Source organism: Phyllobates terribilis, unplaced genomic scaffold, assembly GCF_046119375.1.
Source record: "Phyllobates terribilis strain yellow unplaced genomic scaffold, ASM4611937v1 Scaffold_14__1_contigs__length_39327217, whole genome shotgun sequence".
Classification (NCBI taxonomy): Eukaryota; Metazoa; Chordata; class Amphibia; order Anura; family Dendrobatidae; genus Phyllobates; species Phyllobates terribilis.
The window spans coordinates 340,920-366,278 of record NW_027362774.1 but is presented as its reverse complement, the minus strand read 5'-3'; the positions used below and the strand labels follow the sequence as shown (position 1 = coordinate 366,278).

At 51.4% G+C, this 25,359-nt stretch overlaps 1 pseudogene; it reads left to right on the top strand.

The window, feature by feature from the left end:
• The first annotated feature begins 20,631 nt into the window (after positions 1–20,631).
• LOC141175979 (U2 spliceosomal RNA) lies at positions 20,632–20,742 on the top strand (annotated as a pseudogene).
• Positions 20,743–25,359: the final 4,617 nt, after the last annotated feature.

The following is a 25,359-nucleotide window of genomic DNA, read 5'->3' as shown; positions in this document are numbered from 1 at the left end:
CAGTTCATGTATATATTCTCCCCCCCTCAGTCCATGTATATATGCTCCCCCCCCTCAGTTCATGTATATATGCTCCCCCCTCAGTCCATGTATATATGCCCCCCTCAGTCCATGTATATATGCTCCCCCCCTCAGTCCATGTATACATGCTCCCCCCCTCAGTCCATGTATATATGCTCCCCCCCACAGTTCATATATATATTCTCCCCCCTCAGTCCATGTATATATGCTCCCCCCCTCAGTCCATGTATATATGCTCCCCCCCTCAGTCCACGTATATATGCATCCCCCCTCAGTCCATGTATATATGCTCCCCCCTCAGTTCATGTATATATGCTCCCCCCCTCAGTCCATGTATATATGCTCCCCCCCTCAGTTCATGTATATATTCTCCCCCCCTCAGTCCATGTATATATGCTCCCCCCCTCAGTCCATGTATATATGCTTCCCCCTCTGTCCATGTATATATGCCCCCCTCAGTCCATGTATATATGCTCCCCCCCTCAGTCCATGTATATATGCTCCCCCCTCAGTCCATGTATATATGCTCCCCCCCTCAGTTCATGTATATATGCTCCCCCCCTCAGTTCATGTATATATGCTCCCCCCCTCAGTTCATGTATATATGCTCCCCCCTCAGTCCATGTATATATGCTCCCCCCTCAGTCCATGTATATATGCTCCCCCCTCAGTCCATGTATATATGCTCCCCCCCTCAGTTCATGTATATATGCTACCCCCCTCAGTTCATGTATATATGCTCGCCCCCTCAGTCCATGTATACATGCTCCCCCCTCAGTCCATGTATATATGCTCCCCCCCTCAGTCCATGTATATATGCTCCCCCCTCAGCCCATGTATATATGCTCCCCCCCCTCAGTCCATGTATATATGCTCCCCCCTCAGTTCATGTATATATGCTCCCCCCCTCAGTCCATGTATATATGCCCCCCTCAGTTCATGTATATATGCTTCTGCCCTCAGTCCATGTATATATTACCCCCTCAGTTCATGTATATATGCCCCCCTCAGCTCATGTATATATGCTCCCCCCCTCAGTCCATGTATATATGCCCCCATTCAGTTCATGTATATATGCTCCCCCCCTCAGTTCATGTATATATGCTCCCCCCTCAGTTCATGTATATATGCTCCCCCCTCAGTCCATGTATATATGCTCCCCCCTCAGTCCATGTATATATGCTCCCCTCCTCAGTCCATGTATATATGCTCCCCCCTCAGTCCATGTATATATGCTCCCCCCTCAGTCCATGTATATATGCTTCCCCCCTCTGTCCATGTGTATATGCTCCCCCCCCTCAGTTCATGTATATGTGCTCCCCCCTCATTACATGTATATATGCTCCCCCCCTTAGTTCATGTATATATGCCCCCCCCTCAGTCCATGTATATATGCCCCCCCTCAGTCCATGTATATATGCTCCCCCCCTCAGTTCATGTATATATGCTCCCCCCTAAGTTCATGTATATATGCCCCCCTCAGTCCATGTATATATGCTCCCCCCCTCAGTCCACGTATATATGCTTCCCCCCTCAGTCCATGTATATATGCTCCCCCCCTCAGTTCATGTATATATGCTCCCCCCCTCAGTCCATGTATACATGCTCCCCCCTCAGTCCACGTATATATGCTCCCCCCCTCAGTCCATGTATATATGCTCCCCCGCTTAATTCATGTATATATTCTCCCCCCCTCAGTCCATGTATATATGCTCCCTACCCTCAGTTCATGTATATATGCTCCCCCCTCAGTTCATGTATATATGCTCCCCCCCTCAGTCCAGGTATATATGCTCCCCCCTCAGTTCATGTATATATGCTCCCCCCTCAGTCCATGTATATATGCTCCCCCCCTCAGTCCATGTATATATGCTCCCCCCACCCCCCTCAGTCCATGTATATATGCTCCCCCCTCAGTCCATGTATATATGCTCCCCCAGTCCATGTATATATGCTCCCCCCCTCAGTTCATGTATATATGCTCCCCCCTCAGTCCATGTATATATGCTCCCCCCCTCAGTCCATGTATATATGCTCTCCCCCCCTTAGTTCATGTATACATGCCCCCCCTCAGTCCATGTATATATGCCCCCCCTAAGTCCATGTATATATGCCCCCCCTCAGTCCATGTATATATGCTCCCCCCCTCAGTTCATGTATATATGCTCCCCCCTCAGTTCATGTATATATGCCCCCCCTCAGTTCATGTATATATGCTCCCCCCTCAGTCCATGTATACATGCTCCCCCCTCAGTCCATGTATATATGCTCCCCCCCTCAGTCCATGTATATATGCCCCCCCCTCAATCCATGTATATATGCCCCCCCTCAGTTCATGTATATATGCCCCCCCTCAGTTCATGTATATATGCTCCCCCCCTCAGTTCATGTATACATGCTCCCCCCTCAGTCCATGTATATATGCCCCCTCACTCCATGTATATATGCTCCCCCCCTCAGTCCATGTATATTTGCTCCCCCCTCAGTCCATGTATATATGCCCCCCCCTCAGTCCATGTATATATGCTCCCCCCCTCAGTTCATGTATATATGCTCCCCCCCTCAGTCCATGTATACATGCTCCCACCCTCAGTCCATGTATATATGCTCCCCCCCTCAGTCCATGTATATATGCTCCCCCCCTCAGCCCATGTATATATGCTCCCCCCCTCAGTCCATGTATATATGCTCCCCCCTCAGTTCATGTATATATGCTCCCCCCCTCAGTCCATGTATATATGCCCCCCCTCAGTTCATGTATATATGCTTCTGCCCTCAGTCCATGTATATATGCCCCCCTCAGTCCATGTATATATGCCCCCCCTCAGCTCATGTATATATGCTCCCCCCCTCAGTCCATGTATATATCCTCCCCCCTCAGTTCATGTATATATGCTCCCCCCTCAGTCCATGTATATATGCTCCCCCCCTCAGTCCATGTATATATGCTCCCCTCCTCAGTCCATGTATATATTCTCCCCCCTCAGTCCATGTATATATGCTCCCCCCTCAGTCCATGTATATATGCTTCCCCCCTTTGTCCATGTATATATGCTCCCCCCCTCAGTTCATGTATATATGCCCCCCTCAGTTCATGTATATATGCTCCCCCCCTCAGTTCATGTATATATGCTCCCCCCTCATTACATGTATATATGCTCCCCCCCTCAGTTCATGTATATAATCTCCCCCCTCAGTCCATGTATATATGCCCCCCCTCAGTCTATGTATATATGCTCCCCCCCTCAGTCCATGTATATATGCTCCGCCCCTCAGTTCATGTATATATGCCCCCCTCAGTTCATGTATATATGCCCCCCCCTCAGTTCATGTATACATGCTCCCCCCTCAATCCATGTGTATATGCCCCCCTCAGTCCATGTATATATGCTCCCCCCCTCAGTCCATGTATATTTGCTCCCCCCCTCAGTCCATGTATATATGCTCCCCCCCTCAGTCCATGTATATATGCCCCCCCTCAGTCCATGTATATATGCTCCCCCCTCAGTTCATGTATATATGCTCGCCCCCTCAGTCCATGTATACATGCTCCCCCCTCAGTCCATGTATATATGCTCCCCCCCTCAGTCCATGTATATATGCTCCCCCCTCAGCCCATGTATATATGCTCCCCCCCCTCAGTCCATGTATATATGCTCCCCCCTCAGTTCATGTATATATGCTCCCCCCCTCAGTCCATGTATATATGCCCCCCCTCAGTTCATGTATATATGCTTCTGCCCTCAGTCCATGTATATATTACCCCCTCAGTTCATGTATATATGCCCCCCCTCAGCTCATGTATATATGCTCCCCCCCTCAGTCCATGTATATATGCCCCATTCAGTTCATGTATATATGCTCCCCCGCTCAGTTCATGTATATATGCTCCCCCCTCAGTTCATGTATATATGCTCCCCCCTCAGTCCATGTATATATGCTCCCCCCCTCAGTCCATGTATATATGCTCCCCTCCTCAGTCCATGTATATATTCTCCCCCCTCAGTCCATGTATATATGCTCCCCCCTCAGTCCATGTATATATGCTTCCCCCCTCTGTCCATGTATATATGCTCCCCCCCCTCAGTTCATGTATATATGCTCCCCCCTCATTACATGTATATATGCTCCCCCCCTCAGTTCATGTATATATGCCCCCCCCTCAGTTCATGTATATATGCCCCCCCTCAGTTCATGTATATATGCTCCCCCCCTCAGTTCATGTATACATGCTCCCCCCTCAGTCCATGTATATATGCCCCCTCAGTCCATGTATATATGCTCCCCCCTCAGTCCATGTATATTTGCTCCCCCCTCAGTCCATGTATATATGCTCCCCCCCTCAGTCCATGTATATATGCCCCCCCTCAGTCCATGTATATATGCTCCCCCCCTCAGTTCATGTATATATGCTCCCCCCCTCAGTCCATGTATACATGCTCCCACCCTCAGTCCATGTATATATGCTCCCCCCCTCAGTCCATGTATATATGCTCCCCCCTCAGCCCATGTATATATGCTCCCCCCCTCAGTCCATGTATATATGCTTCCCCCTCAGTTCATGTATATATGCTCCCCCCCTCAGTCCATGTATATATGCTTCTGCCCTCAGTCCATGTATATATGCCCCCCTCAGTCCATGTATATATGCCCCCCCTCAGCTCATGTATATATGCTCCCCCCTCAGTCCATGTATATATGCCCCCATTCAGTTCATGTATATATGCTCCCCCCCTCAGTTCATGTATATATCCTCCCCCCTCAGTTCATGTATATATGCTCCCCCCTCAGTCCATGTATATATGCTCCCCCCCTCAGTCCATGTATATATGCTCCCCTCCTCAGTCCATGTATATATGCTCCCCCCTCAGTCCATGTATATATGCTTCCCCCTCAGTCCATGTATATATGCTTCCCCCCTTTGTCCATGTATATATGCTCCCCCCCTCAGTTCATGTATATATGCCCCCCTCAGTTCATGTATATATGCTCCCCCCCTCAGTTCATGTATATAATCTCCCCCCTCAGTCCATGTATATATGCCCCCCTCAGTCTATGTATATATGCTCCCCCCCTCAGTCCATATATATATGCTTCCCCCTCAGTTCATGTATATATGCTCCCCCCCTCAGTCCATGTATATATGCTTCTGCCCTCAGTCCATGTATATATGCCCCCCTCAGTCCATGTATATATGCCCCCCCTCAGCTCATGTATATATGCTCCCCCCCTCAGTCCATGTATATATGCCCCCATTCAGTTCAGGTATATATGCTCCCCCCCTCAGTTCATGTATATATCCTCCCCCCTCAGTTCATGTATATATGCTCCCCCCTCAGTCCATGTATATATGCTCCCCCCCTCAGTCCATGTATATATGCTCCCCTCCTCAGTCCATGTATATATGCTCCCCCCTCAGTCCATGTATATATGCTCCCCCCTCAGTCCATGTATATATGCTTCCCCCCTTTGTCCATGTATATATGCTCCCCCCCTCAGTTCATGTATATATGCCCCCCTCAGTTCATGTATATATGCTCCCCCCCTCAGTTCATGTATATAATCTCCCCCCTCAGTCCATGTATATATGCCCCCCTCAGTCTATGTATATATGCTCCCCCCCTCAGTCCATGTATATATGCTCCCCCCCTCAGTTCATGTATATATGCCCCCCCTCAGTTCATGTACGTATGCCCCCCCTCAGTTCATGTATACATGCTCCCCCCTCAATCCATGTATATATGCCCCCCTCAGTCCATGTATATATGCTCCCCCCCTCAGTCCATGTATATTTGCTCCCCCCCTCAGTCCATGTATATATGCTCCCCCCCTCAGTCCATGTATATATGCCCCCCCTCAGTCCATGTATATATGCTCCCCCCCTCAGTTCATGTATATATGCTCGCCCCCTCAGTCCATGTATACATGCTCCCCCCTCAGTCCATGTATATATGCTCCCCCCCTCAGTCCATGTATATATGCTCCCCCCTCAGCCCATGTATATATGCTCCCCCCCCTCAGTCCATGTATATATGCTCCCCCCTCAGTTCATGTATATATGCTCCCCCCCTCAGTCCATGTATATATGCCCCCCCTCAGTTCATGTATATATGCTTCTGCCCTCAGTCCATGTATATATTACCCCCTCAGTTCATGTATATATGCCCCCCCTCAGCTCATGTATATATGCTCCCCCCCTCAGTCCATGTATATATGCCCCATTCAGTTCATGTATATATGCTCCCCCCCTCAGTTCATGTATATATGCTCCCCCGTCAGTTCATGTATATATGCTCCCCCCTCAGTCCATGTATATATGCTCCCCCCCTCAGTCCATGTATATATGCTCCCCTCCTCAGTCCATGTATATATGCTCCCCCCTCAGTCCATGTATATATGCTCCCCCCTCAGTCCATGTATATATGCTTCCCCCCTCTGTCCATGTATATATGCTCCCCCCCTCAGTTCATGTATATATGCTCCCCCCTCATTACATGTATATATGCTACCCCCCTCAGTTCATGTATATATGCCCCCCCCTCAGTCCATGTATATATGCCCCCCCTCAGTCCATGTATATATGCTCCCCCCCTCAGTTCATGTATATATGCTCCCCCCTAAGTTCATGTATATATGCCCCCCTCAGTCCATGTATATATGCTCCCCCCCTCAGTCCACGTATATATGCTTCCCCCCTCAGTCCATGTATATATGCTCCCCCCCTCAGTTCATGTATATATGCTCCCCCCCTCAGTCCATGTATATATGCTCCCCCCCCAGTTCATGTATATATTCTACCCCCCTCAGTTCATGTATATATGCTCCCCCCCCTCAGTTCATGTATATATGCTCCCCCCTCAGTCCATGTATATATGCCCCCCTCAGTCCATGTATATATGCTCCCCCCCTCAGTCCATGTATATATGCTCCCCCCCTCAGTCCATGTATATATGCTCCCCCCTCAGTTCATATATATATTCTCCCCCCTCAGTCCATGTATATATGCTCCCCCCCTCAGTCCATGTATATATGCTCCCCCCCTCAGTCCACGTATATATGCTTCCCCCCTCAGTCCATGTATATATGCTCCCCCCTCAGTTCATGTATATATGCTCCCCCCCTCAGTCCATGTATATATGCTCCCCCCCCTCAGTTCATGTATATATTCTCCCCCCCTCAGTCCATGTATATATGCTCCCCCCCCTCAGTCCATGTATATATGCTTCCCCCACTGTCCATGTATATATGCCCCCCTCAGTCCATGTATATATGCCCCCCCCCTCAGTCCATGTATATATGCTCCCCCCCTCAGTCCATGTATATATGCTCCCCCCCTCAGTTCATGTATATATGCTCCCCCCCTCAGTTCATGTATATATGCTCCCCCCCTCAGTTCATGTATATATGCTCCCCCCTCAGTCCATGTATATATGCTCCCCCCTCAGTCCATGTATATATGCTCCCCCCTCAGTCCATGTATATATGCTCCCCCCCTCAGTTCATGTATATATGCTCCCCCCCCTCAGTTTATGTATATATGCTCGCCCCCTCAGTCCATGTATACATGCTCCCCCCTCAGTCCATGTATATATGCTCCCCCCCTCAGTCCATGTATATATGCTCCCCCCTCAGCCCATGTATATATGCTCCCCCCCTCAGTCCATGTATATATGCTCCCCCCTCAGTTCATGTATATATGCTCCCCCCCTCAGTCCATGTATATATGCCCCCCCTCAGTTCATGTATATATGCTTCTGCCCTCAGTCCATGTATATATTACCCCCTCAGTTCATGTATATATGCTCCCCCCTCAGTTCATGTATATATGCTCCCCCCTCAGTCCATGTATATATGCTCCCCCCCTCAGTCCATGTATATATGCTCCCCTCCTCAGTCCATGTATATATGCTCCCCCCTCAGTCCATGTATATATACTCCCCCCTCAGTCCATGTATATATGCTTCCCCCCGCTGTCCATGTATATATGCTCCCCCCCTCAGTTCATGTATATATGCTCCCCCCTCATTACATGTATATATGCCCTCCCCCTCAGTTCATGTATATATGCCCCCCCTCAGTCCATGTATATATGCCCCCCCTCAGTCCATGTATATATGCTCCCCCCCTCAGTTCATGTATATATGCTCCCCCCTAAGTTCATGTATATATGCCCCCCTCAGTCCATGTATATATGCTCCCCCCCTCAGTCCACATATATATGCTTCCCCCCTCAGTCCATGTATATATGCTCCCCCCCTCAGTTCATGTATATATGCTCCCCCCCTCAGTCCATGTATATATGCTCCCCCCCTCAGTTCATGTATATATTCTCCCCCCCCAGTCCATGTATATATGCTCCCCCCCCTCAGTTCATGTATATATGCTCCCCCCTCAGTCCATGTATATATGCCCCCCTCAGTCCATGTATATATGCTCCCCCCCTCAGTCCATGTATATATGCTCCCCCCCTCAGTCCATGTATATATGCTCCCCCCCTCAGTTCATGTATATATTCTCCCCCCCTCAGTCCATGTATATATGCTCCCCCCCTCAGTTCATGTATATATGCTCCCCCCCCTCAGTTCATGTATATATGCTCCCCCCTCAGTCCATGTATATATGCCCCCCTCAGTCCATGTATATATGCTCCCCCCCTCAGTCCATGTATATATGCTCCCCCCCTCAGTCCATGTATATATGCTTCCCCCTCTGTCCATGTATATATGCCCCCCTCAGTCCATGTATATATGCTCCCCCCCTCAGTCCATGTATATATGCTCCCCCCCTCAGTCCATGTATATATGCTCCCCCCCTCAGTTCATGTATATATGCTCCCCCCCTCAGTTCATGTATATATGCTCCCCCCCTCAGTCCATGTATATATGCTCCCCTCCTCAGTCCATGTATATATGCTCCCCCCTCAGTCCATGTATATATGCTCCCCCCTCAGTCCATGTATATATGCTTCCCCCCGCTGTCCATGTATATATGCTCCCCCCCTCAGTTCATGTATATATGCTCCCCCCTCATTACATGTATATATGCTCCCCCCCTCAGTTCATATATATATGCCCCCCCTCAGTCCATGTATATATGCCCCCCCTCAGTCCATGTATATATGCTCCCCCCCTCAGTTCATGTATATATGCTCCCCCCTAAGTTCATGTATATATGCCCCCCTCAGTCCATGTATATATGCTCCCCCCTCAGTCCACATATATATGCTTCCCCCCTCAGTCCATGTATATATGCTCCCCCCCCTCAGTTCATGTATATATGCTCCCCCCCTCAGTCCATGTATATATGCTCCCCCCCTCAGTTCATGTATATATTCTCCCCCCCCAGTCCATGTATATATGCTCCCCCCCCTCAGTTCATGTATATATGCTCCCCCCTCAGTCCATGTATATATGCCCCCCTCAGTCCATGTATATATGCTCCCCCCCTCAGTCCATGTATATATGCTCCCCCCCTCAGTCCATGTATATATGCTCCCCCCCTCAGTTCATGTATATATTCTCCCCCCCTCAGTCCATGTATATATGCTCCCCCCCCCTCAGTTCATGTATATATGCTCCCCCCCCTCAGTTCATGTATATATGCTCCCCCCTCAGTCCATGTATATATGCCCCCCTCAGTCCATGTATATATGCTCCCCCCCTCAGTCCATGTATATATGCTCCCCCCCCTCAGTCCATGTATATATGCTTCCCCCTCTGTCCATGTATATATGCCCCCCTCAGTCCATGTATATATGCTCCCCCCCTCAGTCCATGTATATATGCTCCCCCCCTCAGTCCATGTATATATGCTCCCCCCTCAGTTCATGTATATATGCTCCCCCCCTCAGTTCATGTATATATGCTCCCCCCCCTCAGTTCATGTATATATGCTCCCCCCTCAGTCCATGTATATATGCTCCCCCCTCAGTCCATGTATATATGCTCCCCCCTCAGTCCATGTATATATGCTCCCCCCCTCAGTTCATGTATATATGCTCCCCCCCCTCAGTTCATGTATATATGCCCCCCCTCAGTTCATGTATATATGCTCCCCCCTCAGGTCATGTATATATGCTCCCCCCTCAGTTCATGTATATATGCTCCCCCCCTCAGTTCATGTATATATGCTCCCCCCCTCAGTTCATGTATATATGCTCCCCCCTCAGTCCATGTATATATGCTCCCCCCCTCAGTTCATGTATATATGCTCCCCCCTCAGTTCATGTATATATGCTCCCCCCCTCAGTCCATGTATATATGCCCCCCCCTCAGTTCATGTATATATGCCCCCCTCAGTCCATGTATATATGCTCCCCCCTCAGTTCATGTATATATGCTCCTGACGCGCCCCCTGGGCCATATTCTTTAGGGGAATACCCGGAGCCGGATCAGATGGGGGTTGTAGTCTCCGAGTGGCTGTGACCCGGTCCGTGCCCAGGGTGTCAAGCTCAGAGTATGTGGCAGTCCTACAGATGTTATAAAGTTCTTTATGTCGACTACGCCACCCGTTGTATTGCGGTCACTATGGCCGCCGCTGCAGCAGGGTCCGCTGAGGCTGATGGTGTTGGTGCAGCTTTTGGTAGTATAACCCCCAACGGGTGGGGTATAGCCTCAGGGGGTCAGGTGCAGAGGATGGGGGTTGTGGTGGTGCAGCATAGATGTTAAATGAAGACAGAGTCGGGTTGTGCAGTTTAGGGTATTTACTCACTGCTGATGTTCCGGTCACTCTAGCTTCAAGTGACCACCCGAGCCGTGCTGCGTCCACCAGGTCCTGGATTCAGCAAACCCCCAAACAAGTCCGGAGCGTGACCCTGAGCTCTCCTTCTGTCCTTTCCTCTGGCCGTCCCCACTAGTGATCCACCTAGGTCCAGCTCCCTCGGGCCTTCTGTTGGGAGACCCTTGGCCTTGGGTTCCCTGACCCTCCACGTGGTTTGCCTTCGGGGTGGATGTGGTGGGTGGCCGTGGCAGACGCTGCCCACGGCCTCCGGTCTCTGGCTAGGGTGTGCTTTTGCCCCCACCAGTTTGGGATCCGGTACCCTATTGCCGACTCTTCACCCGGGGATTGAATTTGGGTTCTCAGAGTCCTCTCTTTGTCCCCTCTGGGTCTTTCCTTCTCTGCTCCACTCTCTCTCTGCAGGCTCATCTGGACCTCTGCTTCTTACTCTGACAGACTGACTCCTCTGCAAAGACTGACAGACTGACTCCTCTGCAAAGACTGACCCTGATCTTAGATGGTGCCCACCTTATATACTCCCTCTATGTGTGAGCTCAGGTGACCAGCACCCAATGAGCTCCTATCTTTACCCAGGCTGCTCCCCCTATCTGCCCCTACACTACGTGGGATGTACCACCCCCCTCCCACTCCAGCCAGGAACAGACTCGGTCGTACCTGCACATTTCTAAGTGGGAGTACCGTCGGCCTGCTCCTCGGAAATGGGATGTGTGTAGTGCATGCAGCCTACCGAGCTCAGGTCCACACTCCATCCTTACCCGGGAGTGGAATATCACACCTCTGGGTTGAGGTGCAATACCCCTGCAGCAGCCGAATCCTCAGGGTGCTACATTCCCCCCTGGTAAATCACAGCACGTCCTCGGGCTGTAAGATCAAAACACCATAAAACATACAAATTTTTGCATAAACATATAAAACATCATTCAAAACATTATATATATATATATATCAATAAAACTTTTCATATAAAACATTCTCGTCGCCTCTGGCTCCTCCTCCGGTCACTGTGCAACGTGTGACCGGGTAAAGTGCGACAGTCTTTTCTTGAAAAATGGTTTTCCTATAAAACCGGTAGGGGGCGCTTTAGGAAGCGCAACTATTTACAAAAGGGAAGGTGGCCGCTCTCAGTCCTCGGCCAGGTAATGGGAATAGGGAGGAATGACCGCTCTCAGTCCTCGGTCAGTGGGATTTAAGGGTTAAACGGGTAAACAGTTCACACTTGCTGGTCCCAACGGGGACTATGATAGCAGCAGTAACAGTTCACGGTGCCCCGACGGGCAACTATATACAGCTTCTGCTTCGCTGTACTTAACGACGACGTCCTCCTGCTCTTTCTTTATGTTTTCCTTTAGCTTCAGACCCGTCCGGGTCCTCTTGTTCTTCCTCCTCACACCGCAGCTCTTCCTCCGTCAGGCGATGCACATGGAGGGCGTAGGGTCCTTTGGCACACTTGTGCCGGGTGAAGGTGACCTCGTCCCCGATGTAAAGGTCACGACCTCTGTGTCCCTCCGGTAGGTGGGACTCAACGTCTCTCCTGGTCACGAAGACGTCGCCTAGGGTGCGGTGGTCTCGGATGAAGCCCCACCCATGCTGCATGTTAAACTTGATCACAGTCCCGGTGGTGCGGGGACTATGCGCTGCACGGGGGTCTCTCCTGGCCCGGCTCTTCTGCTCCGCGCTCCTTATTTGAGCTTGCTGTTCCCGGACCCGCCTCTCTCTCCGCTCCCTCTCGAAGACCTCGAGCTGTTGGCGGCAGCACTCAGCACGCTCCGCTGCAGCTGCCCGAGTCTCCTGAGTGAACCCCATGAGGTCTTCTCCGGTGGGGTCCCACTCAAACTGGGCATCTTCTAGCGGGGGCGAGATCCTCTTTACGGGCTTTGGAGCCGGGATCAGGGGTGCACACATGGCCCCAGCCTTCCTCTGCCGTTCCAGTTCATGATGTTCTTGGGGCCAGATGAAAGGCTGCCCATCCGGGCACGTGTGTTGGTTAAACAGGTCCTCTCCCAGATGCGGCACTCTTGGTCTTATGGGCGCGGTGGTGTTAGCGCCCGGGTTGCCCGGGCCTTGCGGCCAGGCCTGGGGTATCTGGAAGGTGAAGGGCACCGTAAGGACGGCGGCGCCCTGGGCTACTTGGCCCTGCGACCAGGCCGGTGGCTCCGCGGAGGTAGGGGGCGCTGTTGGTATTGCGGCGCCCGGGGTTACTAGGCCTTGCGACCAGGCTGGTGGCACTTCCTGCTTGGTCACGCTCGGGGTCGAGGCGTGTGACATCACAGGGGTCGCGGCTCCCGTTTGAGGCCTAGTCTGCGGCGGTGACGTTGCAGCGACGGGCACGGCAGGATAGACTTCGGGCTCTGCGACGGGGAGCTGGGGCAGGTACGCGGTTTCCCGGTTTGGGGTATAGACGTCCCCTTTACCTGCCTCCACTCGTTCGGCTCCCTTCTCGGCGCCGTCTCCGGCCTTCAGTCCTCCCGCGCCATCCTCAGAGGCGGTCTGTCTCCTCGTCTCGGGTGGCGTGCTCCGCTGACAGGTCTCGGTCTGCTGGGCCATCTCACGGCTCCACTCCGCCAACGTCTCTCGCTGCACCCGGGCCATCCTCCTTGCGAGGCCCTCCAGAGCGGTCTGTGCACACTCCCGGTCTCGGGGGAGCTGTGCTAGGACCTCCACTAGGCCTAGTGGGGTCGTTGTTTCCAGCAGGCTCCTGACCAACGGGTCGGTGCTGCTCTGCTCTCCTACAGTTGTCTCCAGCAGGCTCCTGGCCAGCGGGCCGGTGCTGCTCTGCTCTCCCTCCTCTGTTTCTAGCAGGCTCCTGGCCAACGGGCCGGTGCTGCTCTGCTTTCTCGCCATCTCCGGGTAAGCTCCTCCGATACTCTTCTCCAGGCTTCTTGCCTCCGGGTGCGCTCTCTCCAGACTGCTCCAGGCGACACCCATCTTTGCTCTCTTCTTCTCAGTCCTCCCACTTCGAGGGCGGTCCCGGGGCCACTTGGTGATTGTCAGCTCCAGGGGCAGTTCTTTCACGCTGACAGACACCTCTAGCATCACAGTCTCTGTTGGTGGGGGCGGTTTCCACTTTTGGCGCCATTTTCGGTCCTGGCCCACGATGGGAGGTGGCCTCTTGCCACCCTCTGGCACGCCCATAATGGCGTCCGCTCTTCCAAGGCGGGAAACCTTTGGAAATGGCGGGAATCGTCTCCCAGTGGCGGGAAACTCTGCAGATGGCGGGAAAACGCTGTTAATGGCGGACAACCGGCTGGAATCGACCTGTGATGGGGTCCGATGGCGGGGACCCTCCGGAACCGGCAGGAGACTTCTTTTTGAGGTAAACTTGTTCTTTTCTTCAGGCACGCAGTACCCGGTTGTTGCGGGCACGTAATCCTGCCGACTACGCCAAAGTTGACGCGCCCCCTGGGCCATATTCTTTAGGGGAATACCCGGAGCCGGATCAGATGGGGGTTGTAGTCTCCGAGTGGCTGTGACCCGGTCCGTGCCCAGGGTGTCAAGCTCAGAGTATGTGGCAGTCCTACAGATGTTATAAAGTTCTTTATGTCGACTACGCCACCCGTTGTATTGCGGTCACTATGGCCGCCGCTGCAGCAGGGTCCGCTGAGGCTGATGGTGTTGGTGCAGCTTTTGGTAGTATAACCCCCAACGGGTGGGGTATAGCCTCAGGGGGTCAGGTGCAGAGGATGGGGGTTGTGGTGGTGCAGCATAGATGTTAAATGAAGACAGAGTCGGGTTGTGCAGTTTAGGGTATTTACTCACTGCTGATGTTCCGGTCACTCTAGCTTCAAGTGACCACCCGAGCCGTGCTGCGTCCACCAGGTCCTGGATTCAGCAAACCCCCAAACAAGTCCGGAGCGTGACCCTGAGCTCTCCTTCTGTCCTTTCCTCTGGCCGTCCCCACTAGTGATCCACCTAGGTCCAGCTCCCTCGGGCCTTCTGTTGGGAGACCCTTGGCCTTGGGTTCCCTGACCCTCCACGTGGTTTGCCTTCGGGGTGGATGTGGTGGGTGGCCGTGGCAGACGCTGCCCACGGCCTCCGGTCTCTGGCTAGGGTGTGCTTTTGCCCCCACCAGTTTGGGATCCGGTACCCTATTGCCGACTCTTCACCCGGGGATTGAATTTGGGTTCTCAGAGTCCTCTCTTTGTCCCCTCTGGGTCTTTCCTTCTCTGCTCCACTCTCTCTCTGCAGGCTCATCTGGACCTCTGCTTCTTACTCTGACAGACTGACTCCTCTGCAAAGACTGACAGACTGACTCCTCTGCAAAGACTGACCCTGATCTTAGATGGTGCCCACCTTATATACTCCCTCTATGTGTGAGCTCAGGTGACCAGCACCCAATGAGCTCCTATCTTTACCCAGGCTGCTCCCCCTATCTGCCCCTACACTACGTGGGATGTACCACCCCCCTCCCACTCCAGCCAGGAACAGACTCGGTCGTACCTGCACATTTCTAAGTGGGAGTACCGTCGGCCTGCTCCTCGGAAATGGGATGTGTGTAGTGCATGCAGCCTACCGAGCTCAGGTCCACACTCCATCCTTACCCGGGAGTGGAATATCACACCTCTGGGTTGAGGTGCAATACCCCTGCAGCAGCCGAATCCTCAGGGTGCTACACTCCCCCCCTCAGTCCATGTATATATGCTCCCCCCCTCAGTTCATGTATATATGCTCCCCCCTCAGTCCATGTATATATGCTCCCCCCCCTCAGTTCATGTATATATGCCCCCCCTCAGTTCATGTATATATGCCCCCCCCCTCAGTTCATGTATATATGCCCCCCCCTCAGTTCATGTATATATGCCCCCCCCCTCAGTTCATGTATATATGCTCCCCCTCCCCCAGTCCATGCATACATGCTCCCCCTCCCCTCCAGCCTGCTGGCGCCACTGTGCATCGCAAATTAAAAAAAAAAACATAATAAACCCTCCTACTCACCTTCCTTCTTCTCCCGCGCAGCGTCCTCTCCTGTAGCCGGCACATCTAGCTGAAGTGTATTGCAGCGCCCGAACTTGCCAGGCCCCTGTGCTGCAATACACTCTGCCGGCCAATCAGAAGCAAGCGGCTGCCGGCCCACGTCATGCTTACCTCTGATTGGCCGGCAGCCGCTGGCAACTGATTGCCCGGCCGACGTCATGCTGGACTCTGATTGGCCGGCCGCAGCTGGCCTCTGATTGGCCGGCAGCGTGTATTGCAGCGCACGGGCCTGGCGAGTAAATGCGCTGCAATACGTTCCAGCTAGATGTGCGTCCGAGAACGCACATCTAGTTGCAGTAGCGGGGCTGGTGTCGGCACTTGGGGGGCTCAGAGTTCTCATCCGCCGGGCCCGATCCAGTAGCGCTACTGCTGCGGCGATGGCGCGCGTGTCCACCGGGAGGGCTCTGTGGTGGGTTGCTGATATATTCTGTGCTGCTGTTGTGGAGTCACTGACATACTCTGTGCTGCGGTGTCAGTGGTTACTGTCATAATCTGTGCAGCTGTGTTGGGGCCACTGACATACTGTGTGCTGCTGTAATGGAGTCGCTGACATACTCTGTGCTGCTTTAATGGGGTCGCTGACATACTCTGTGCTGCTGTAATGGGGTCGCTGACATACTCTGCTGCTTTAATGGGATCGCTGACATACTCTGTGCTGCTTTAATGGGGTCGCTGACATATGCTGTGGTGCAGTCGCTGACATACTCTGCTGCTGTGGCGGTGGTCGCTTACATTCTCTGTGCTCCTGTTGTGGAGACGCTGACATACTCTGTGCTGCTGTGGTGGAGTGGCTGACATCCTCTGTGCTGCTGTGGTGGAGTCTCTGACATGCTCTGTGCTGCTGTGGTGGGGCCGCTGACATACTCTGTGCTGCTGTGGTGGAGTCGCTGACATACTCTGTGCTGCTGTGGCGGTGGTCGCTTACATACTCTGTGCTGCTGTGGTGGAGTCGCTGACATACTATATGCTCCTGTGGTGGAGTCTCTGACATATTCTGTGCTGCTGTGGTGGAGTAGCTTACATACTCTGTGCTGCTGTGTCGGTGGTTACTGTCATAATCTGTGCAGCAGTGTTGGGGCCACTGACATACTCTGTGCTGCTGTAATGGGGTCACTAACATTCTCTGTGCTGCTTTAATGGGGCTGCTGACATACTCTGTGATTCTGTGGTGCAGTTGCTCACATACTCTGTGCTGCTGTGGCGGTGGTCGCTTACATACTCTGTGCTGCTGTGGTGGAGTCGCTGACATACTATATGCTCCTGTGGTGGAGTCTCTGACATATTCTGTGCTGCTGTGGTGGAGTAGCTTACATACTCTGTGCTGCTGTGTCGGTGGTTACTGTCATAATCTGTGCAGCAGTGTTGGGGCCACTGACATACTCTGTGCTGCTGTAATGGGGTCACTAACATTCTCTGTGCTGCTTTAATGGGGCTGCTGACATACTCTGTGATTCTGTGGTGCAGTTGCTCACATACTCTGTGCTGCTGTCGTGGTGGTCGCTTACATACTCTGCTGCTTTTGTAGTGTTGCTGATATACTATATGCTGCTGTGGTGAAGTCTGTAACATCCCTGGCGGTGTACTTGCAAAGTGCCCCACCTGCCACTATGCAAGACCGCAATCTTACCTGTCAGTCCAGCCAGCAAACCTTGCTCCAGTTCATGCTGTGTGCATGTCTCTTGTCTGATTGCTTAGGACGGTGACCCGGTTACTTCCTGATTCTTATAGCTGCTGTGGGCGCACCCCTAATGCGTCTCCAGCCTATTGCTGTGAGTCACTGGATATTTAAACCCCCTCCACCCAGAAGGAGGTGCCTGAGCAACACCTTCACTCAGTTTGTCTTTACAACTGAATTGCCAGGTCCTGTCCTGTATTTTGTCTGTTTCTGCCACCCTGGGGGACTGCATACCCACGCCTGTTATCTCTGACTTCTAGTCTGTTTCCGCCACTCTGGGGGCTGCATACCCAGACCTGTTAGCTCTGTCTTCTAGTCTGTTTCCGCCACTCTGGGGGCTGTATACCCATGCTTGTTACTTGTGACTTCTAGTCTGTTTCCGCCACTCTGGGGGCTGCATACCCAGACCTGTTAGCTCTGTCTTCTAGTCTGTTTCCGCCACCCTGGGGGCTGTATACCCAGGCTCGTTCTTGTATCTCGTTGCAGTATCAGTTCCTGTCTGAACTGTCTCCTAGCCTGCTACCTGTTTGTCTCTATGTCCATACCTTCCATTTTCCTGCAGTATCTTAACCTGCACCTAACTCCCAACTCATTGTCTCTGTACTTCTGTTTGTGAGTTTTATGTCAACTCGCTGCTTCATAGTAAGTACCTTGTGTGTATCTGGTTCTGCTTGTCTCTTTTTCCTTCCTCCGTATCTTCCTCCTGTGTTCTAGCCATCTTCCTGTATTTTCCAGTCTGTTCCATGTGAACAGAGCCCTGTCCTCTCTGCCTGCACCTTCAGCCCTGTTCGGCTCTGCTTGCTCACCGCGTCAGCGGTTTCTCTCTGCCCTGACTTGCCCACCGCTCCGGCGGCTTCTCTCTGCTCTGCCTTGCCCACCACACCTGTGGTTTTGCTCTGCTCTGCCTTGTCCACCGCACCTGCAGTTTCGCTCTGCTCTGCCTTGTCCACCGCACCTGCGGTTTCGCTCTGCTCTGCCTTGTCCACCGCACCTGCGGTTTCGCTCTCCTCTGCCTTGTCCACCGCACCTGCGGTTTCGCTCTGATCTGCCTTGTCCACCGCATCTGCGGTTTCGCTCTGCTCTGCTTGTCCACTGCTCCGGCGGTTTCGCTTTACTCGCTTGTCTACCGCATCTAAGGCTCTGTTCCTGTCTCCCAGTTTGTACTGGACCCTATCCAGCCTGCGCTCCAACCTGCTAGTACCTCCCTGTCTGCACTCCAGCCGTGCTTGCCAGTATCTCCCTGTCTGCACTCCAGCCGTGCTTGCCAGTGCCCACCTGTCTGCATACTAGCCATACTTGCCAGTACCCACCTGTCTGCATACCAGCCGTGCTTGCCAGCTTCCACCTGTCTGCATACCAGCCGTGCCTGCCAATTCCCACCTGTCTGTATGCCAGCCTAACCTACCTGTTCCTGCATTCCCCGGTGTGGGTCAACAGCTGTGACCGGGGTCTGACCTGGAGTCGCACCTGGTCGCTCTGCTCGGTTCCTCCTTGGTTCACGGAGTCGACTAAGCCGCCGTGCGACCTTGGTCGGATCGGGTTGATACTTAGTTACGCCCCTCCAGGCACTCCTCGGTTCATGGTACAGTGGGATCACTAATCAAGCTCACGCCAGTCAGTCCGGTCGCGTGCGTAACAAAGTCACTGAAATACTCTGTGCTGCTGTGGTGGAGTAGTTGACATACTATGTGCTGCTGTGGTGGAGTCGCTTACATACTCTGTGCTGCTGTGTCAGTGGTTGCTGTCATACTCTGTGCTGCTCTGGCATGGTTGCTGTCATACTCAGTGCTGCTGTGATGGGGTCGCTGACATACTCTGTGCTGCTGTGTCGGTGGTTGCTGACAAACTATATGCTGCTGTGGTGGAGTAGCTGACATACTCTGTGCTGCTGTGTTTGAGTCGCTGACGTACTCTGTGCTGCTGTTTCGGAGGTTACTGTCATACTCTGTGCTGCTGTTGCGGAGTCACTGTCATACTCTGTGCTGCTGTGGTGGAGTCGCTGACATACTCTGTGCTGCTGTGGTTGGGTCACTGACATACTCTGTTCTGCTGTGGTTGGGTCACTGACATACTCTGTGCGCCTGTGCTGCTCCGGTGGAGTCACTGACATACTCTGTGCTGCTGTGGTCGAATTGTTGATATACTCTGTGCTCATGTGGCAGAGGTCACTAACATACTCTGTGCTGCTGTGGTGGAGTTGCTGACATACTCTGTGCTGCTGTGGTTGGGTCACTGACATACTCTGTGCTCCTGTGCTGCTCCGGTGGAGTCACTGACATACTCTGTGCTGCTGTGGTAGAATTGCTGATATACTCTGTGCTCATGTGGCCGAGGTCACTGACATACTCTGTGCTGCTGTGGTGGGGTCGCTGACATAATCTGTGCTGCTGTGTCGGTGGTTGCTGACAAACTATATGCTGCTGTGATGGAGTCGCTGACATACTTTTTGCTGATGTGGTGGAGTAGCTGACATACTCTGTGCTGCTGTGTTTGAGTCGCTGACATACTCGGTGCTGCTGTGGTGGAGTCTCTGACATACTCTGTGCTGCTGTGGTTGGGTCACTCAAATACTCTGTGCTGCTGTAATGGGGTCGCTGACATAATCTGTGCTGCTGTGAAGAAGTCGCTGACATACTCTGTGCTGCTGTGGTGGAGTCACTGACATACTATATGCTTCTGTGGTGGTGGTCGCTGACATACTCTGCTGCTGTGCCGGTGGTTGCTGACAGACTATATGCTGCTGTGGTGGAGTCGCTGACATACTTTGTGCTGCAGTGGTGGAGTAGCTGACATACTCTGTGCTGCTGTGTTTGAGTCACTGACATACTGTGTGCTCCAGTGCTGCTCTGGTGGAGTCGCTGACATACTCTATACTCCTGTGACAGTGGTCACTGACATACTCTGTGCTGCTGTGGTAGAATTGCTGATATACTCTGTGCTCATGTGGCAGAGTTCACTGACATACTCTGTGCTGCTGTGGTGGAGTCGCTATCCTACTCAGTGCTGCTGTGGTGGGGTCGCTGACATACCCCACGGCCCAGGGGCGCGTCATATGCAGATTAAAAATGCGTGCGTGGGCTGCAGCTGCAACAAGCAGTAAAGTTGTGGGTTTTAAGGTGGCTATTGATGAACAACATGTCTTCCTAAGGGGAGTCTTTGTCCCTATCCCTACAATGGGTGCCTTCTTGAAGCCAGGGTGCAGTCATAGGCCAAAACCAATTCAGGTTATCGCTTCTCGGCCTTTTGGCTAAGATCAAGTGTAGTATCTGTTCTCATTTAGTATACTGTATGTGCTTTGCTTTTACCAATATATTGTATTGTAATGTTATCTATCTATCTATCTATCTATCTATCTATCTATCTATCTATCTATCCCTTCCTTCCTGAGATAAGCTGCAATAATGCATCTGTCCTTTGCTACGCCATTGCACACACACCATATACCTAGTCAGTGGCCTTGTTATCAACTGCTACTCTTTTAACTAGTGATGAGAGAGCACTAAATTGCTCGGGTACTCATTAATCGGGTCGAGCAAATTGGAATATTCGGGTGCTCGACCCGAGCAACGAGCCCAATGTAAGTCTATGGGAAACTCGAGCATTTTTCAGGCGGCTCCCCCCGGCGGTCTGCAGAGGGCCTAAAAATTGCCCAAATCGATGGGAACAGTGCTCAAATGACTTGGGAACAGCATGGGGAAGACCCCTGGAAGCATTTCTGACTCCCAGGTCACTGCTGTCAACAACGGTGTCAGAGTATTACGACACTTTTACGGACTCACTATAAAACATACAAAAACAAAATGGATTTTTCTGGGAAATATATTAAGGAACATCCTTTCCAGCGTAATGACTTGTATATAAGGCAAAATAAATAACCAAAACCAAAAATACTCCTCCACACCTTGGGCTATGTTCACACATAGCGTTTTTGATGCATTTTTGCACTTTTGCATTGCTTTCAACAAAGACAAATGCATTCACTGGGAAATGTCATTTTAACATTTTACAACCTTATCTGGCCATGTGGTGTGTGACACATCATCAGACTCATGCATACAGTGCTGAAAAGACATGGGAACAGCATGGGGAAGACCTCTTGAAGCATTTCTGACTCCCAGGTCACTGCCTAAAAGTGTGCCCATCATAAGTGATCCTTGGCGCATGCGAAGATGCCTCCCGCCATGCACCTGTTGTTGCAGACTTGCAACAATCACCATCCACGTCCTTGTCCCAGTGCAGCATTCAGTTGTCCCTACCCCATTCCTTTTAATGCAAGCGCAAGTATGCAGCCAGTCATCCACCCACCCACAGACTGCAATACTATACTGCCAATTTTTTGACAGCTGCTTGCACTTGAAATGTGGCCTTTTAGGCTCGTGGAGGCGGAAGCTTTTCATAACCACATGCCGGCGGCGGCCGGGTGTCCATACTCGGTCCCCAGCCGCCACTGTTTCTCCCGATGTCGTCTCCGCCTTCCACAAGCACGGGTCCCATAACATTACCCGTGCCCTCCCCAGTGCACTTACTGGGAAGGACTGCCTAACCACAAACACGTGGACAGGTGAATGTGGCTAGGGACGGAACGGAGCCAGTCCACAGCTTTTTTTGTATTTAGCTCGGTGAAAGGACTGGCATAGAGGGAAACCGTATCTACTCCGGCTGTCATTTCTCCGTCACCAGGTTCCGCCCATTGTCACACAAGACAGTGCCTGGCTGTATGTTCAGCGCTGAGAGCCACAGATCAGGCTGCTGTGTTACAGCTTTCAATAACTCTGCAGTGCTGGGCGGTTTGTCAATTAAGCATTAAGCATGTTATCTTCAGCACAGCCTGTTGCCGCTTGGCCAAAGCAGTGCTGCAGTGCTGTCAACTTGTGACTGATGTGGTCATTTCGGAGATGCAGTGAGTCCAACGGCTGACCAATTTTAGGAAAAACCCCACTAAGAATTTAAAGACACATAGAGCAGGGCCACAGTAACAAGTACGACATGTTCCCATTAGAAAGGAGAGGGTCTGCTATACAGTTATAGGGTATGCAGTGAGTCCAACGGCTGACCAATTTTAGGAAAAACCCCACTAAGAATTTAGAGACACATAAAGCAGGGCCACAGTAACGACAAATTCCCATTAGAAAGGAGAGGGCTGCTATACAGTTATAGGGTTTGCAGTGAGTCCAACGGCTGACCAATTTTAGGAAAAACCCCACTAAGAATTTAAAGACATAGAGCAGGGCCACAGTAACAAGGTACGACATGTTCCCATTAGAAAGGAGAGAGTCTGCTATACAGTTATAGGGTATGCAGTGAGTCCAACGGCTGACCAATTTTAGGAAAAACCCCACTAAGAATTTAAAGACACATAGAGCAGGGCCACAGTAACGACAAACTCCCATTTAAAGGGAGACTGTCTGCTATACAGTAATAGGGTATGCAGTGAGTCCAACTGCTGACCAATTTTAGGAATAACCCCACTAAAAAATTAAAGACACATAGAGCAGGGCCACAGTAACGACAAATTCCCATTAGAAAGGAGAGATTCTGCTATACAGTTATAGGGTATGCAGTGAGTCCAACAGCTGACCAAATTTAGGAAAAACCCCACTAACAATTTAAAGAGACATAGAGCAGGGCCACAGTAATGACAAATTCCCATTAGAAAGGAGAGAGTCTCCCATAGTGTTGGCCTATGCACTGAATGCAAGGGCTGCCAAAAATTTGGAGGCACTTCAATGCCCCTTGGAAGAGACGTGGAGGAGGGCCTCATATACATGAACATACTGTATAAAAAAAATTTTTGTACGGGCATCATAAACACCCTTTAAAAAATTTATGTGGGTGTTGCATCACGGACCACGGTCACCCTTGTGATATGGTGGTGGAGGATGAGGAGAAGGAAGAGGACAAGAGCAAATAGCCAAAATCAGGAAGAGTATACCCATGTGTGGGTGTGAAAAGGTGCATGGGAATAAAGCTCCCAAGAAAAGACACTGGATTTGAGTTTGTTACGCTGCTATCATTCAGTGGTTTTGAGAAGTCAGGCCCAATACAGCCCTTGTTCATTTTTATAAGAGTCAGCCTGTCAGCATTTTCAGTTGACAGGCGGATGGGCTTATCAGTTATAATTCCACCAGCGGCACTAAAAACCCGCTCTGATAAAACGCTGGCGGCAGGGCAGGCCAGGACCTCCAAGGCATAGAGAGCCAGTTCATTCCACGTATCTAGCTTGGATACCCAATAATTATAAGGCACAGAGAAATCACAGAGGACATTGGTACAGTCGGCAAGGTACTCCCTCAGCTTTGCACTCCTTGTGAGAGTACCCCGCGCCTCAGGGCCTGTGCGATGGGAGGGTCTGAGAAAACTCTCACAGAACTCTCACAGAACTTTGACAGTGTTCCCCTGCCTCTGCTGGATTGAAGTTGTGTCTCTCTCGCCTGTACTCCTTGGTTGTCCAACGAAGTGTGCCATCTGCCGCCAGCATTTTCAGATGGGAATTTTTTTAATAGTTCCGCAACAAGGGCCTTCGGGTGCAGCCCCACTTTTGTAGACCTGTCCACCTCAGGAATAAGAGATATAAAGTTCTCCTTGTAGCGTGGGTCTAGAAGTGTCACCAACCAGTAATGACTGTCACCCAAAATTTTGAGAACGCGAGGCTCATGGGAAATGCAGCGTAACATAAACTCAGCCATGCGTGCCAGACAACTAACAGGCAAGACTTCCGTGTCCTCACCAAAAGGATGACTGACCATGCTCTCCTCCTCCTCCTCTCTGTCCTCTGGCCATCCACGCTGAACAGACGGTATGACAGCTGTGCAGGTAGTACCGTCTATAGTGCATGAAATTAGCTCCTGTCCTTCCTCCTCCTCCTCTTCCTCATTGTCACCCAATCCACGCTGGGATGAGATGAGGCTTGGCTGTGTGTAATCACCCTGTATGGTTCCTTGCTCCACCTCATCGTGCTCCGCCTGCAATGCAACCTCTTTGATTCTGAGAAGAGAGCGTTTCAGAAGACAGAGAAGCGGGATGGTGACGCTAATTATGGCGTCATCGCCGCTCACCATCTTGGTGGAGTCCTCAAAGTGTTGGAGGATGGTACATATGTCTGACATCCATATCCACTCTTGAGGTCTTATGTGTGGAGTCTGAACTGAATACCGATGGCCTTTTTGATGCTGGTACTCAACAACTGCCCTCTTCTGCTCACAAATCCTTCCCAACATCTGCAGTGTAGAGTTACAACGCGTGGGGACATAACACACCAGTCTGTGAGCCGGAAGCTGAAAATGCTGCTGAAACACGGCAAGGGCGGCGGAAGCTGTAGCTGACTTTCTAAAATGGGCACACTTTAACAAGCAGATCTGGCATGAGGTGCAGGAGCTGTAGACCGTGGGGGCAACCCTGATTGACCTAGGGCCCTTGGCATCGGTGTAACGACCGGAACGCCGGTCGAATGTGTACGAGGGTGCTGCTATGAATGACTCCAACCTCATATAGTAGCAAATAACTTTCTTTATACTGGTCACACAAATGACAGGGTTAAACGATTCTACAAAATATGGGCCGCAACAGCCAATAACACAAATTACAAGTTATGCAGCCCGAGAGAGCCCAAGTGCCAATCTCGCGGGAATGAGCCAAACTACCCCTGGGCTATGCTGCTCCCACCCTTATTCAGTACAGGGCCTACCCAGGATGTTACCGTGGACGTGGCACGTGGTTCTCCCAGGAATATAACCTTACACCCCCCTCCCACACTAATACAATGGGATCTGGGTACCCTTGTTTTCCCCATAGAGAACACTCATATATATATTTAGCCAATGCGTTACCTATACAGTATACAGTTTCTCTTCTGACAAGAGCAAAGAGAAATCTCTCAGACTTAATACATATACAAACAGTTAACAAACTAAACCTTTTATTAGACCCTGATCTCTGGCCACAGGGTTTGATCAGCT